Genomic DNA, 14,766 nt, shown 5'->3' on the forward strand with positions numbered 1-14,766 from the left:
ACCCCTGTATATGCCACGCACAACCTCCATATGCCAGCTCACCCCTGTACATGCCACGCACAACCTCCATATGCCAGCTCACCCCTGTATATGCCACGCACAACCTCCATATGCCAGCTCACCCCTGTATATGCCACGCACAACCTCCATATGCCAGCTCACCCGGCATATGCCACGCACCACCTCCATATGCCAGCTCCCCCTGTATATGCCACGCACAACCTCCATATGCCAGCTCCCCCTGTATATGCCACGCACAACCTCCATATGCCAGCTCACCCTTTATATGCCACGCACAACCTCCATATGCCAGCTCCCCCTGTATATGCCAAGCACCACCTCCACATGCCAGTTCCCCCAGTATATGCCACGCACAACCTCCATATGCCAGCTTCCCCTATGTATGCCACGCACAACCTCCATATGCCAGCTCACCCGCCATATGCCACGCACCACCTCCATATGCCAGCTCCCCCCTGTATATGCCACACACAACCTCCATATGCCAGCTCCCCCTGTATATGCCATGCACAACCTCCATATACCAGCTCACCCCTATATATGCCACGCACAACCTCCATATGCCAGCTCACCCCTGTATATGCCACGCACAACCTCCACATGCCAGCTCACCCCTGTATATGCCACGCACAACCTCCATATGCCAGCTCACCCCTGTATATGCCACGCACAACCTCCATATGCCAGCTAACCCGGCATATGCCACGCACCACCTCCATGTGCCAGCTCCCCCTGTATATGCCACGCACAACCTCCATATGCCAGCTCACCCTGTATATGCCATGCACAACCTCCATATGCCAGCTCCCCCTGTATATGCCACGCACAACCTCCATATGCCAGCTCACCCTGTATATGCCACGCACAACCTCCATATGCCAGCTCCCCCTGTATATGCCACACACAACCTCCATATGCCAGCTCACCTGCCATATGCCACGCACCACCTCCATATGCCAGCTCCCCCTGTATATGCCACGCACAACCTCCATATGCCAGCTCCCCCTGTATATGCCACACACAACCTCCATATGCCAGCTCCCCCTGTATATGCCACGCACAACCTCCATATGCCAGCTCACCCTTTATATGCCACGCACAACCTCCATATGCCAGCTCCCCCTGTATATGCCACGCACCACCTCCACATGCCAGTTCCCCCTGTATATGCCACGCACAACCTCCATATGCCAGCTCCGCCTATGTATGCCACGCACAACCTCCATATGCCAGCTCCCCCCTGTATATGCCACACACAACCTCCATATGCCAGCTCCCCCTGTATATGCCATGCACAACCTTCATATGCCAGCTCACCCCTGTATATGCCATACACAACCTCCATATGCCAGCTCCGCCTATGTATGCCACGCACAACCTCCATATGCCAGCTCCCCCCTGTATATGCCACACACAACCTCCATATGCCAGCTCCCCCTGTATATGCCACGCACAACCTCCATATGCCAGCTCACCCCTGTATATGCCACGCACAACCTCCATATGCCAGCTCACCCGGCATAAGCCACGCACCACCTCCATATGCCAGCTCCCCCTGTATATACCACGCACAACCTCCATATGCCAGCTCACCCCTGTATATGCCACGCACAACCTCCATATGCCAGCTCACCCCTGTATATGCCACGCACAACCTCCATATGCCAGCTCACCCCTGTATATGCCACGCACAACCTCCATATGCCAGCTCACCCGGCATATGCCAAGCACCACCTCCATATGCCAGCTCACCCCTGTATATGCCACGCACAACCTCCATATGCCAGTTCACCCTGTATATGCCACGCACAACCCCCATATGCCAGCTCACCCTATATATGCCAAGCACAACCTCCATATGCTAGCTCCCCCTGTATATGCCACGCACAACCTCCATATGCCAGCTCCCCCTGTATATGCCACGCACAACCTCCATATGCCAGCTCCCCCTGTATATGCCACACACAACCTCCATATGCCAGCTCACCCGCCATATGCCACGCACCACCTCCATATGCCAGCTCCCCCTGTATATGCCACGCACAACCTCCATATGCCAGCTCCCCCTGTATATGCCACACACAACCTCCATATACGAGCTCACCCGACATATGCCACGCAACACCTCCAAATGCCAGCTCCACCTGTATATGCCACGCACAACCTCCATATGCCAGCTCACCCTGTATATGCCATGCACAACCTCCATATGCCAGCTCCCCCTGTATATGCCACGCACCACCTCCATATGCCAGCTCCCCCTTTATATGCCACGCACAACCTCCATATGCCAGCTCACCCCTGTATATGCCACGCACAACCTCCATATGCCATCTCCCCCTGTATATGCCACGCACAACCTCCATATGCCAGCTCCCCCTGTATATGCCACGCACAACCTCCATATGCCAGTTCACCCTTTATATGCCACGCACAACCTCCATATGCCAGCTCCCCCTGTATATGCCACGCACAACCTCCATATGCCAGCTCACCCAGTATATGCCACGCACTACCTCCATATGCCAGCTCCCCCTGTATATGCCACGCACCACCTCCATATGCCAGCTCCCCCTGTATATGCCACCTCTCCCTGAATATGTCACGCACACCCTCCATATGCCAGCTCCCCCTATAAATGCCACGCACAACCTCCATATGCCAGCTCACCCTGCATATGCCACGCACAACCTCCATATGCCAGCTCCCCCTATATATGCCACGCACAACCTCCATATGCCAGCTCACCCTGTATATGCCACGCACAACCTCCATATGCCAGCTCACCCTGTATATGCCACACACCACCTCCACATGCCAGCTCCCCCTGTATATGCCATGCACAACCTCCATATGCCAGCTCCCCCTGTACATGCCACGCACAACCTCCATATGCCAGCTCACCCCTGTATATGCCACGCACAACCTCCATATGCCAGCTCCCATTGTATATGCCACGCACAACCTCCATATGCCAGCTCATCTTGTATATGCCACGCACCACCTCCATATGCCAGCTCCCTCTGTATATGCCACGCACAACCTCCATATGCCAGCTCACCCCTGTATATGCCACGCATAACCTCCTTATGCCAGCTCACCCTTTATATGCCACGCACAACCTCCATATGCCAGCTCACCCTTTATATGCCACGTACAACCTCCATATGCCAGCTCCCCCTGTATATGCCACGCACAACCTCCATATGCCAGCTCACCCTGTGTATGCCACGCACAACCTCCATATGCCAGGTCACATTGTATATGCCACGCACAACCTCCATATGCCAGCTCCCCCTGTATATGCCACACACAACCTCCATATGCCAGCTCACCCTGTATATGCCACGCACAACCTTCATATGCCAGCTCACCCTGTATATGCCACGCACAACCTCTATATGCCAGCGCACCCTGTATATGCCTCACACCACCTCCACATGCCACCTTCCCCCTGTATATGTCTCGCACAACCTCCATATGCCAGCTCACCCCTGTATATGCCACGCACAACCTCCATATGCCAGCTCCCCCTGTATATGCCACGCACAACCTCCATATGCCAGCTCCCCCTGTATATGCCACGCACAACCTCCATATGCCAGCTCACCTTGTATATGCCACTCACCACCTTCATATGCCAGCTCAACCTGTATATGCCACGCACAACCTCCATATGCCAGCTCACCCCTGTATATGCCACGCACAACCTCCATATGCCAGCTCCCCCTGAATATGCCACGCACAACCTCCATATGCCAGCTCACCCCTGTATATGCCACGCACAACCTCCATATGCCAGCTCCCCCTGTATATGCCACGCACCACCTCCATATGCCAGCTCCCCCTGTATATGCCACCTCTCCCTGAAAATGTCACGCACACCCTCCATATGCCAGCTACCCCTATAAATGCCACGCACAACCTCCATATGCCAGCTCACCCTGCATATGCCACGCACAAACTCCATATGCCAGCTCCCCCTATATATGCCACGCACAACCTCCATATGCCAGCTCACCCTGTATATGCCACGCACAACCTCCATATGCCAGCTCACCCTGTATATGCCACACACCACCTCCACATGCCAGCTCCCCCTGTATATGCCACGCACAACCTCCATATGCCAGCTCCCCCTGTACATGCCACGCACAACTTCCATATGCCAGCTCACCCCTGTATATGCCACGCACAACCTCCATATGCCAGCTCCCCCTGTATATGCCACGCACAACCTCCATATGCCAGCTCATCTTGTATATGCCACGCACCACCTCCGTATGCCAGCTCCCCCTGTATATGCCACGCACAACCTCCATATGCCAGCTCACCCCTGTATATGCCATGCATAACCTCCTTATGCCAGCTCCCCCTGAATATGCCTCGCACAACCTCCATATGTCAGCTAACCCTTTATATGCCACGCACAACCTCCATATGCCAGCTCACCCTTTATATGCCACGCACAACCTCCATATGCCAGCTCCCCATGTATATGCCACGCACAACCTCCATATGCCAGCTCACCCTGTGTATGCCACGCACAACCTCCATATGCCAGGTCACATTGTATATGCCACGCACAACCTCCATATGCCAGCTCCCCCTGTATATGCCACACACAACCTCCATATGCCAGCTCACCCTGTATATGCCACGCACAACCACCATATGCCAGCTTACCCTGTATATGCCACGCACAACCTCTATATGCCAGCTCACCCTGTATATGCCACACACCACCTCCACATGCCAGCTCCCCCCTGTATATGTCACGCACAACCTCCATATGCCAGCTCCCCCTGTATATGCCACGCACAACCTCCATATGCCAGCTCCCCCTGTATATGCCACGCACAACCTCCATATGCCAGCTCACCTTGTATATGCCACGCACCACCTCCATATGCCAGCTCCCCCTGTATATGCCACGCACAACCTCCATATGCCAGCTCACCCCTGTATATGCCACGCACAACCTCCATATGCCAGCTCCCCCTGAATATGCCACGCACAACCTCCATATGCCAGCTCACCCTTTATATGCCACGCACAACCTCCATATGCCACCTCCCCCTGTATATGCCACACACAACCTCCATATGCCAGCTAACCCTGCATATGCCATGCGCAACCTCCATATGCCAGCTCCCCCTTTATATGCCACGCACAACCTCCATATGCCAGCTCCCCCTGTATATGCCACGTACAACCTCCATATGCCAGCTCACCCCTGTATATGCCATGCACAACCTCCATATGCCAGTTCCCCCTGTATATGCCACGCACAATCTCCATATGCCAGCTCCCCCTGTATATGCCACGCACAACCTTCATATGCCAGCACACCCTTTTTATGCCACGCACAACCTCCATATGCCAGCTCCCCCTTTATATGCCACGCACAACCTCCTTATGCCAGCTCCCCCTGTATATGCCACGCACAACCTCCATGTGCCAGCTCCCCCTGTATATGCCACGCACAACCTCCATATGCCAGCTCACCTTGTATATGCCACGCACTACCTCCATATGCCAGCTCCCCCTGTATATGCCACGCACAACCTCCATATGCCAGCTCACCCCTGTATATGCCACGAACAACCTCCATACGCCAGCTCCCCCTGAATATGCCACGCACAACCTCCATATGCCAGTTCACCCTTTATATGCCACGCACAACCTCCATATGCCACCTCCTCCTGTATATGCCACACACAACCTCCATATGCCAGCTAACCCTGCATATGCCACTCACAACCTCCATATGCCAGCACACCCTTTATATGCCACGCACAACCTCCATATGCCAGCTCACCCTTTATATGCCACGCACAACCTCCATATGCCAGCTCCCCCTGTATATGCCACGCACAACCTCCATATGCCAGCCCACCCTGTATATGCCATGCACAACCTCCATTTGTCAGCTCACCCTGTATATGCCACGCACAACCTCCATATGCCACCTCCTCCTGTATATGCCACACACAACCTCCATATGCCAGCTAACCCTGCATATGCCACTCACAACCTCCATATGCCAGCACACCCTTTATATGCCACGCACAACCTCCATATGCCAGCTCCCCCCCTTTATATGCCACGCACAACCTCCATATGCCACCTCCCCCTGTATATGCCACGCACAACCTCCATATGCCAGCTAACCCTGCATATGCCACTCACAACCTCCATATGCCAGCACACCCTTTATATACCACGCACAACCTCCATATGCCAGCTCCCCCTTTATATGCCACGCACAACCTCCATATGCCAGCTCCCCCTGTATATGCCACGCACAACCTCCATATGCCAGCTCACCCCTGTATATGCCATGCACAACCTCCATATGCCAGTTCCCCCTGTATATGCCACGCACAACCTCCATATGCCAGCTCCCCCTGTATATGGCACGCACAACCTCCATATGCCAGCACACCCTTTATATGCCACGCACAACCTCCATATGCCAGCTCCCCCTTTATATGCCACGCACAACCTCCTTATGCCAGCTCCCCCTGTATATGCCACGCACAACCTCCATATGCCAGCTCACCCCTGTATATGCCATGCACAACCTCCATATGCCAGCTCACCCTTTATATGCCACGCACAATCTCCATATGCCAGCTCCCCCTGCATATGCCACGCACAACCTCCATATGCCAGCTCACCCTGCATATGCCACGCACAACCTCCATATGCCAGCTCACCCTGCATATGCCACTCACAACCTCCATATGCCAGCACACCCTTTATATGCCACGCACAACCTCCATATGCCAGCTCCCCCTTTATATGCCACGCACAACCTCCATATGCCACCTCCCCCTGTATATGCCACGCACAACCTCCATATGCCAGCTAACCCTGCATATGCCACTCACAACCTCCATATGCCAGCACACCCTTTATATGCCACGCACAACCTCCATATGCCAGCTCCCCCTTTATATGCCACGCACAACCTCCATATGCCAGCTCCCCCTGTATATGCCACGCACAACCTCCATATGCCAGCTCACCCTGTATATGCCACGCACAACCTCCATATGTCAGCTCAACCTGTATATGCCACACACCACCTCCATATGCCATCTCCCCCTGTATATGCCACACACAACCTCCATATGCCAGCTCCCCCTGTATATGCCAAGCACAACCTCCATATGCCAGCTCACCCCTGTATATGCCACGCACAACCTCCATATGCCAGCTCACCCTGTATATGCCACGCACAACCTCCATATGCCAGCTCCCCCTGTATATGCCACGCACAACCTCCATATGCCAGCTCACCCTTTATATGCCACGCACAATCTCCATATGCCAGCTCCCCCTGTATATGCCACGCACAACCTCCATATGCCAGCTCACCCTGCATATGCCACTCACAACCTCCATATGCCAGCACACCCTTTATATGCCACGCACAACCTCCATATGCCAGCTCCCCCTTTATATGCCACACACAACCTCCATATGCCACCTCCCCCTGTATATGCCACACACAACCTCCATATGCCAGCTCCCCCTGTATATTGCAAGCACAAACTCCATATGCCAGCTCACCCCTGTATATGCCACGCACAACCTCCATATGCCAGCTCACCCTGTATATGCCACGCACAACCTCCATATGCCAGCTCACCCTGTATATGCCACGCACAACCACCATATGCCAGCTCCCCTTGTATATGCCACGCACAACCTCCATATGCCAGCTCACCCTTTATATGCCACGCACAATCTCCATATGCCAGCTCCCCCTGTATATGCCACGCACAACCTCCATATGCCAGCTCACCCTGCATATGCCACTCACAACCTCCATATGCCAGCACACCCTTTATATGCCACGCAAAACCTCAATATGCCAGCTCCCCCTTTATATGCCACGCACAACCTCCATATGCCAGCTCCCCCTGTATATGCCAAGCACAACCTCCATATGCCAGCTCACCCTGTATATGCCATGCACAACCTCCATTTGTCAGCTCACCCTGTATATGCCACACACCACCTCAATATGCCATCTCCCCCTGTATATGCCACGCACAACCTCCATATGCCAGCTCCCCCTTGTATATGCCACGCACAACCTCCATATGCCAGCTGCCCCTGTAAATGCCACGCACAACCTCCATATGCCAGCTCACCCCTGTATATGCCACGCACAACCTCCATATGCCAGCTCACCCTGTATATGCCACGCATAACCTCCATATGCCACGCACAACCTCCATATGTCAGCTCACCCCTGTATATGCCACACACAACCTCCATATGCCAGACCACCCCTTTATATGCCACGCACAACCTCCATATGCCAGCTCCCCCCTGTATATGCCATGCGTAACCTCCATATGCCAGCTCACCCCTGTATATGCCACGCACAACCTCCATATGCCAGCTCCCCCTGTATATGCCACGCACAACCTCCATATGCCAGATCACCCCTGTATATGCCACGCACAATCTCCATATGCCACGCACAACCTCCATATGTCAGCTCACCCCTGTATATGCCACACACAACCTCCATATGCCAGACCACCCCTTTATATGCCAAGCACGACCACCATATGCCAGCTCACCCCTGTATATGCCACGCACAACCTCCATATGCCAGCTCCCCCTGTATATGTCATGTACAACCTCCATATGCCAGCTCCCCCTGTATATGACACGCACAACCTCCATATGCCAGATCACCCCTGTATATGCCACACACAACCTCCATATGCCAGCTCCCCCCTGTATATGCCACGCACAACCTCCATATGCCACGCACAACCTCCATATGCCAGCTCCCCCTGTACATGCCACGCACAACCTCCATATGCCTGCTCACCAATGTATATGCCACGCACAACCTCCATATGCCAGCTCCCCATGTATATGCCACGCACAACCTCCATATGCCAGCTCCCCCTGTATATGCCACGCACAACCTCCATATGCCAGCTCCCCCTGTATATGCCACGCACAACCTCCATATGCCAGCTCCCTGTATATGCCACGCACAACCTCCATATGCCAGCTCACCCGCCATATGCCACGCACCACCTCCATATGCCAGCTCCCCCCTGTATATGCCACGCACATCCTCCATATGCCAGCTCACCCGCCATATGCCACGCACAACCTCCATATGCCAGCTCCCCCTGTATATGCCACGCACAACCTCCATATGCCAGCTCACCCTTTATATGCCACGCACAACCTCCATATGCCAGCTCCCCCTGTATATGCCATGCACCACCTCCACATGCCAGCTCCCCCTGTATATGCCACGCACAACCTCCATATGCCAGCTCCCCCTATGTATGCCACGCACAACCTCCATATGCCAGCTCCCCCTGTATATGCCATGCACAAAATCCATATACCCGCTCACCCCTATATATGCCACGCACAACCTCCATATGCCAGCTCACCCCTGTATATGCCACGCACAACCTCCAAATGCCAGCTCACCCCTGTATATGCCACGCACAACCTCCATATGCCAGCTCACCCCTGTATATGCCACGCACAACCTCCATATGCCAGCTCAGCCGGCATATGCCACTCACCACCTCCATATGCCAGCTCCCCCTGTATATGCCACGCACAACCTCCATATGCCAGCTCCCCCTGTATATGCCATGCGCAACCTCCATATGCCAGCTCACACTTTATATGCCACGCACAACTTCCATGTGCCAGCTCCCCCTGTATATGCGACGCACCACCGCCACATGCCAGTTCCCCCTGTATATGCCACGCACAACCTCCATATGCCAGCTCCCCCTATGTATGCCACGAACCACCTCCATATGCCAGCTCCCACCTGTATATGCCACACACAACCTCCATATACCAGCTCACCCCTATATATGCCACGAAAAACCTCCATATGCCAGCTCACCCCTGTATATGCCACGCACAACCTCCATATGCCAGCTCACCCCTGTATATGCCACGCACAACCTGCATATACCAGCTCACCCCTGTATATGCCACGCACAACCTCCATATGCCAGCTCACCCGGCATATGCCACGCACCACCTCCATGTGCCAGCTCCCCCTGTATATGCCACGCACAACCTCCATATGCCAGCTCACACTGTATATGACACACACAACCTCCATATGCCAGCTCACCCTTTATATGCCACGCACAACCTCCATATGCCAGCTCCCCCTGTATATGCCACGCACCACCTCCACATGCCAGTTCCCCCTGTATATGCCACGCACAACCTCCATATGCCAGCTCCCCCTGTATATGCCACGCACAACCTCCATATGCCAGCTCCCCCTGTATATGCCACGCACAACCTCCATATGCCAGCTCCCCCTGTATATGCCACGAACCACCTCCACATGCCAGTTCCCCCTGTATATGCCACGCACAACCTCCATATGCCAGCTCCCCCTATGTATGCCACGCACAACCTCCATATGCCAGCTCACCCGCCATATGCCACGCACCACCTCCATATGCCAGCTCCCCCCTGTATATGCCACACACAACCTCCATATGCCAGCTCACCCTGTATATGCCATGCACAACCTCCATATACCAGCTCACCCCTATATATGCCACGCACAACCTCCATATGCCAGCTCACCCCTGTATATGCCACGCACAACCTCCAAATGCCAGCTCACCCCTGTATATGCCACGCACAACCTCCATATGCCAGCTCACCCCTGTATATGCCACGCACAACCCTCATATGCCAACTCACCCGGCATATGCCACGCACCACCTCCATATGTTAGCTCCCCCTGTATATGCCACGCACAACCTCCATATGCCAGCTCCCCCTGTATATGCCATGCACAACCTCCATATGCCAGCTCACCCTTTATATGCCACGCACAACCTCCATATGCCAGCTCCCCCTGTATATGCCACGCACCACCGCCACATGCCAGTTCCCCCTGTATATGCCACGCACAACCTCCATATGCCAGCTCCCCCTATGTATGCCACGCACAACCTCCATATGCCAGCTCACCCACCATATGCCACGCACCACCTCCATATGCCAGCTCCCCCTGTATATGCCACGCACAACCTCCATATGCCAGCTCACCCTTTATATGCCACGCACAACCTCCATATGCCAGCTCCTCCTGTATATGCCACGCACCACCTCCACATGCCAGTTCCCCCTGTATATGCCACGCACAACCTCCATATGCCAGCTCCCCCTATGTATGCCACGCACAACCTCCATATGCCAGCTCACCCGCCATATGCCACGCACCACCTCCATATGCCAGCTCCCCCTGTATATGTCACACACAACCTCCATATGCAAGCTCCCCCTGTATATGCCATGCACAACCTCCATATACCAGCTCACCCCTATATATGCCACGCACAACCTCCATATTCCAGCTCACCCCTGTATATGCCACGCACAACCTCCATATGCCAGCTCACCCCTGTATATGCCACGCACAACCTCCATATGCCAGCTCACCCGGCATATGCCACGCACCACCTCCATATGCCAGCTCCCCCTGTATATGCCACGCACAACCTCCATATGCCAGCTCCCCCTGTATATGCCATGCACAACCTCCATATGCCAGCTCACCCTTTATATGCCACGCACAACCTCCATATGCCAGCTCCCCCTGTATATGCCACGCACCACCTCCACATGCCAGTTCCCCCTGTATATGCCACGCACAACCTCCATATGCCAGCTCCCCCTATGTATGCCACGCACAACCTCCATATGCCAGCTCACCCGCCATATGCCACGCACCACCTCCATATGCCAGCTCCCACCTGTATATGCCACACACAACCTCCATATACCAGCTCACCCCTATATATGCCACGCACAACCTCCATGTGACGAACAGCCCACGGCCGTTCGTCCACTTACGGGCGACGACTAACGGGGGTCCCGCTGCCACCAAAACGCGACGGACAGCGGACCCTGTGTCACCACTATGTCACGATCCCACCACTGACACCGGTGTATCAGCGGACGGAGGGACGTGACACAATGCCGGCACACGGCTATCACAGGCGCAGTGGGGCTTATCTTAGTTATCCCACCTCTGGCACCATGTGACAAAAATATCCAGCAAGCTAATCTCGCTCTACAATTTGCCGCAGGGGGAGTTTAATTTGGATGCCCCACCACTGCTATCAATCTTCCAAGTACTGCGGGGATTTGTGTATATCCCACTTTCTCAGTTCCACTTTGGAACTCGCAGCTCTCCTGCGCCCCCCCTTACCCTCAGGTCAGTCAGGGAACTGCACCTAGGATAATTAGTCGCCGGACGGGCTGCCTGTTGTGAACCGGCAATTAGGCTTCTGCAGTAAGGGAATTATCAATGCTGTGGCTGAAGCCCCTTACTCAGCAATATAAGACCCTTCTAGACTGCCAGCAAGCCGTAATAGCCGTACACAACGCGCTGCCACCAGTCACGGTTACTTAATTCACAGTGTTAAATTAAGAGGGTCCGTGGCAAACCCCTTGAATTAGTAGCGATTATCTATCAAAGGCGTATAGTTCGAGTCTTAGAGCATAGAGACAGATCTAAATAATTATTTCATTTATTTTCCGAAAGAGGACAGTGATTACAGATAAAAGTTGCTATAAAATTGAGACATAAAATATGTACAGTACAGGTATAAAATAAAAGTGGAGAAAACAAAGAGATTACACTCACAGTTCCATATTGTTCCTTAGGCAGACCATGCGGCTAAGGTGGGTGGAGGCGGAGCTGCACTTCTCCGCTCATCTGGATCTTTCTAGCACGACGACTTGAGCTGTTCTGAGCTGGTTCTGCCAGGGAATGCCTTATAGACTTTCCTATGTGACATCACAGAGAGGTGCATTCTGGGTTGATCCCACCTCTCTTATCCAAGTTATGTTTTGGCTACAAAACTTAGATTAGCTATAACTTTATGGGAGAAGCTGGTATGGACTCATCAGTGGTATCATGTTTCCCAGCGTAATGAGCCCATCAAGAAAACATCAAACATCTATGCGATATGACCGTCCATTTGGGCGCAAATCATATCTCAGGTTCTGGACATCCGAGAGTTTTGCAACAGGCACCACAGCGAAGCTGGGTCTGCTCGGATCGCAGAAATATGATTTTTATATTTCTGCTGGGTATGGTTTTCGCGGGACAATCCCTTATTGTTTTATTCAAACTCCTGGTTTCAAACAAAGAGTTTAGTTCCCGCACTTTTTTTCTCTTTCAGCTGAGAGAAGCCAAATGGTGTGAGGAAGAGGGTCTAGCTAATTAACATTCCTGCTCTTCCAGAGGAAGTGGCAGGGTTGATAAAACCTGGGGGGAAGGAATTCCTACTACTGACAGTTTACAATGTCCTAGGATGGAGGATTTGTTAGCACATTGCAACAGAAAACATATCTTCGGGAATTGTACATCACACCTCCCCCCTTAAGAGGGCGCTAAGGAGGCATTACCTCTCGGTAATCTGCCATGCGCACCTCAGCGGGTTCGCCCCGGCGGGACAACCCATCGGCATTGCCGTTTTCACTGCCCTTCCTGTGTTTTACAGTAAAATCGTACTGTTGAAGGGCAAGGCTCCAGTGGAGCAATCTTCCATTGGTTCCGGACACTGTGTGCAACCAGCTCAGAGGGTTGTGGTCAGTTACCACCGTGAAGGCGCGCCCGTACAGGTAGGGCTGCAAACGCTGCAGTGCCCACACCATGGCCAGACACTCCTTCTCGATGGTCGAGTATGCCACTTCCCTCGGCAAAAGTTTCCGGCTCAGGTACAACACGGGGTGCTCTTGGTCCCCCGAGTCGACCTGGCTAAGCACAGCACCGAGGCCAAACTCGCTGGCGTCGGTCTGTACCAGAAACGGGCGACTGCTGTCGACTGCTCTCAACACTGGAGAGTTGCACAGGGCTGCTTTCAAAGCTTGGAAAGCCGCCTCACAGTCATCTGTCCAGTTGACTGTTTGGGGTAGCCTCTGCTTGGTGAGGTCAGTCAAGGGTTTGGCAAGGGCGCTATAGTCCTGTACGAACCGCCTATAGTACCCTGCAGTGCCCAAGAAGGACTTCACCTGTTTCTTGGTCCTGGGGGTGGGCCAGGACACGATTGCGTCCACTTTTTCTGGCTCCGGGCTCATGGAACCCCCGCCTACCCGGTGCCCCAGGTAGTGGACCTCGCGCATGCCTATCTGGCACTTCCCCGGCTTGATGGTCAGGCCTGCCTGGTGAAGACGCTTGAGCACCTCCTGGAGGTGCTGAAGGTGTTCCTCCCAGGTGGAACTGAAGACGGCAATATCGTCTAAGTACGCCACTGCGTACTCCTCCAGTCCCCGAAGCAGGTGGTTGACCATCCGCTGGAAAGTGGCAGGGGCATTCTTCATGCCGAAGGGCATGACCGTGGACTCGTACAGTCCAAAGGGGGTGATAAAGGCGGATTTCTCCTGCGCCTCAGGGCTCAGGGGAATCTGCCAGTATCCCCGACTCAAATCCATGATGGATATGTAGTTGGCGTTTGTCAACCGCTCGAGCAGATCCTCGATGCGCGGCATCGGGTGGGCATCAGAGGTTGTGATGGCGTTGAGCCCCCTGTAGTCCACGCAGAACCGGGTGGTTCGATCCTTTTTAGGCACGAGGACTACAGGTGAAACCCACGCACCTTTTGACCGTCGAATCACTCCCAGCCTTAACATCTCATCGACCTCTTGGCGCATGACTTGTTGCACCGTTTCAGAGATCCGATA

The sequence above is a fragment of the Dendrobates tinctorius genome, unplaced genomic scaffold (genome assembly GCF_039654945.1).
Source record: "Dendrobates tinctorius isolate UK_male_01 unplaced genomic scaffold, ASM3965494v1 ptg000101l, whole genome shotgun sequence".
In the NCBI taxonomy this organism is placed as follows: domain Eukaryota; kingdom Metazoa; phylum Chordata; class Amphibia; order Anura; family Dendrobatidae; genus Dendrobates; species Dendrobates tinctorius.